The sequence below is a fragment of the Lathyrus oleraceus genome, chromosome 5 (genome assembly GCF_024323335.1).
Source record: "Lathyrus oleraceus cultivar Zhongwan6 chromosome 5, CAAS_Psat_ZW6_1.0, whole genome shotgun sequence".
NCBI lineage: Eukaryota > Viridiplantae > Streptophyta > Magnoliopsida > Fabales > Fabaceae > Lathyrus > Lathyrus oleraceus.
This window is the reverse complement of record NC_066583.1, coordinates 55,810,901-55,814,718: the sequence shown is the minus strand read 5'-3', so window position 1 is coordinate 55,814,718 and position 3,818 is coordinate 55,810,901. Positions and strand designations below refer to the sequence as shown.

Below are 3,818 nucleotides of genomic sequence, written 5' to 3'. Positions count from 1 at the left end.
GATTGGGAAGAACATTATCCTCTGGTAGTATATCTTTCATAAGAGCTAATAACTCTGTGAAACTTTTATCCGACCATCCATTGCCCGCCTTTAAGTTGTACAACTTTAATAACGCAGACAATCTTGTGAATTTTGTACAACCATTATACAACGGTTTCTCTGCATCGCTTACCAACCTCTCGAACATTTTGGGACAGTCCTTAATATCTTCTTCAAGCGCTTCTGCAATCTCTTCGACTCGATCATAATCATATGTATCTGTGCAATCGTCGTTTGAAGCATAGGTCGTATTATACCCCGATTCAACATTCTCGTTACTTTTCTCACCATGCAAATTCCAACATGTATAACTTCTATCAATTCCATACCGTAGTAAATGCGATGCCAACTGAACCGCGTCAACCTGACTCCCATAACAACAACTCAAGCAAGGACATGTCATTCGATTGGGGTCTTTGGCGTGCGCAATAGCAAACTTAACAAATTTCGATACCCCATTCTCGTACTCTTTCGACAATCGATTGGAATACATCCATGTCTTATCCATGGTTTTAACGCAAAGTAATTAGGGTACAAAACGGTATAACGCGTTTCTGTCAAAACCCAAAGTATACACGGAATGAATACGGAGCAAGAAAACACAACATATTCACGCAATTTCAGACAAATTCATCACAGTGTACCAGTAATTTGAGGAAGAAATTTACCTCGGATTTACCGAACAGCAACGTCGAGAAGGTCAAACTCACGGAAACACAGGGAATGAGCGCTGTACATATAAAACAACATCAAGGATAAGTCATAACGTATAAAACAATTCAAGAAACTTATATGATGCACATGAACAATTCAAGAACCAAGTAATCGATCATTCAAGAAATTCAATTCACAAGTAAGAACCAAGAAATTCAAGAACCAAGAAATTCAATTCACATTATCAATTTTATTAAATTATCAACTCGATGGGGATATAAGGTTAGTGTGTCAATGGACGAACCGGTATATCAATAGTTAAACTACGTGGACTAATATTAATAAAAGGAGTGCTAACAATACCAACTCTAACACTCTTTTATTGGGTGAAACTCGTCTAAGTCCCACTATTTTGAGTCTTTTGTCTGTCTCCTTTCCAAGAACTCAAGAGCTTGTTGCGACCAAAACACAGTTCCAAATATCATAACTGCTTCCTAATGCATAACTAGAGCTAAATAATATAAAACTGTCTAATTAGCTCAGACCAATCACTTTGAACCTCTAGGCCACCACTCATGATCTTTACTAGTAAGAGGTCATATAGATTTAAGACGGAATACATCCCACACAGGCAGTTTAATTGGAACAGTACCACATATAACTGGTTGTACATAGTTACTGGTTGTAAACAGAACTATACTAAGTGCACAAGTACCTGAGTTTGTCGCTTTGAGATTAAAAAATATAGGACAGAACCGGACAGCTACAACAGCTTTGCTTGCGCAGGGAATCTGTATAGCAGGCCTGCATATCAAGGTCAAATAATAAAGCAACATACATAACTAACATATTTTGGTAACTTGATTCATTAGCTTAACATGAATAATTGAACATAATGATTCATTCTAGATACTAAATGATTAAACACATGCTTTGGGTTTGTATAATATCTAAGCTGAAAGACATACCGAGAAAGATCTTTTCTAGAAAATATGTAAGCTGCATTAACAGATTCAGACGCAGTACCGATTTTGTAAGAACCTGAAATGGGCAAAGACGTGAAGTTTTCAATTAGACGCAAACCATGTAATAAAAGCTAAGCAAGAATTTATCTATAAAGGAAGAAAACAACATATATGGTTCCCTCAGATCCTCAAGACCTCCTATTTGCTCACCACGATACTCAACAACCTGCAGACAAGCACATGAAAAATGTACATATAGTCCATCAGGGTTCATTTTACACTACAGTGACCATCTTAAAAATTCACATAATATTAAAACATCATTTTACAACATTAAATAGGATTGCCAAAATATGACTGTAGCAGACAAAGTTATGCCAAAATATGAATGTACATTTTGAAGTTTAACTGTTCATTCAAACCAACATGTAATAGGATTGCCAAAATATGAGACATTGCTCTAAGTTCTTGAAACCATATCACATATATCACTGTAGCAGACAAAGTTATTCCATTTGAGTATCCAACATTTAACATCAAAATCACTTTCTGAAATTTCAGTAATAGTTAGAATATGAGGATACAATGGTGCAAACATATCAGTTCATTCCTTCCTACTTTCTCAGCAAATTTAAACAAATGTTGAAAAGGCACTGATTCTATTAGAACTCCCAACATTATTTCTAAGTCAATGGCGATGCAAGTTACAGAATATCATTTATATCAGAACAAGATGAAACTTTCGGTAAGTTACAGAATATTAAGCAAACATAGTCACAAACTCTAATAATCGATACTGACAAATAAATAACCCATAATGTAGCAATGCAAGTCCATTCAAACCAAAATCGACCACCTATTCTTTGACTTCTAGGGCAAAACAGAAAGACACGAAAACCTAACCTTAAAACGCAATGAGATTTCCAGGTATTGAATCCTTCTCTTTCGAATGCAGTCTCTTTCAAATTTGCAGTGTTTATCGTTGAGATTTCCAGGTACTCTGTGGAATTTTTTCCAGGGCAGCGAGAGCTTCGAACGAGAGAGAGTGAAAGAGGGATTTCTGAAAGTCAGGGATTTTGTAATATTAGATTTATTATAATTTTTATAAATGACCTATGAGAGCGCTTTTACCATGAAAGCGCTTTCATAGATGTGAGACTGAGACCTATAAGAGCGCTTTTACCTTAAAAGCGCTTTCATAAGTCTGAAACCCATGAGACCTATAAGAGCGCTTTTACCTCAAAAGCGCTTTCATAAGTGTGAAACCCATGAGACCTATAAGAGCGCTTTTACCTTAAAAGCGCTTTCATAAGTGTGTGAGACTGAGACCTATAAGAGCGCTTTTACCTTAAAAGCGCTTTCATAAGTGTGAAACCCATGAGACCTATAAGAGCGCTTTTACCTTAAAAGCGCTTTCATAAGTGTGAAACTCATAGATGTGAGACTGAGACCTATAAGAGCGCTTTTACCTTAAAAGCGCTTTCATAAGTGTGAAACCCATGAGACCTATAAGAGCGCTTTTACCTTAAAAGCGCTTTCATAAGTGTGAAACTCATAGATGTGAGACTGAGACCTATAAGAGCGCTTTTACCTTAAAAGCGCTTTCATAAGTGGAGACCTATAAGAGCGCTTTTACCTTAAAAGCGCTTTACACGCATAGGCGAATTTTTTTTCAAGCTATTACAACGCTTTTTTTAAAAAGCGCTTTCTTTTTGGTGCTGCCAAAAGCACTTTTTGGCGTAGTGTGAATTCCATAGGGTTTGGAGTCTTTAACATCGTGCAGGTATCAACGAGAAATCCAAAACCCGCAGGCCCTCGCTAGCCGCTTCGCTAGGCGAGCCTGTAGCGAAGCTTCGCTAAGCCTTCGCTAGGCGAAGCAGTCGCGAACGTGACAGTATTCGTTCTTTTGTTCTCTTTATTCTAACCTGTCTTGTGTTTCCATGGCATTGTTTTCTCTTGATTTCATCCTGTTGCTCTAACCCTTTGTCGAGTTTTGTGAGGGCTCACATGGCTTTTGCGGAGACACTCGCGTGGTTTCCCACTTTATTTGTGGGATACCCCCTGGAGTTTTATTCTGATTATTCGTGTTGACTGATTTCCTTTGACGGTCCAGCTGGAGAGATTTCAGGGTTTCTTGCTCCTTTAACTGCTATAGCTTCG

At 37.6% G+C, this 3,818-nt stretch overlaps 1 long non-coding RNA gene across 1 annotated transcript; it reads right to left on the bottom strand.

Annotated features, from left to right (window-relative positions):
• Positions 1-1,405: 1,405 nt before the first annotated feature.
• On the bottom strand, positions 1,406-2,623 carry LOC127085486 (uncharacterized). The gene is made up of 3 exons (XR_007789154.1): positions 2,562-2,623; positions 1,662-1,884; positions 1,406-1,497 (listed from the first exon to the last, which is right to left on the bottom strand). It is a non-coding gene; the product is annotated as an uncharacterized LOC127085486 (long non-coding RNA).
• Positions 2,624-3,818: the final 1,195 nt, after the last annotated feature.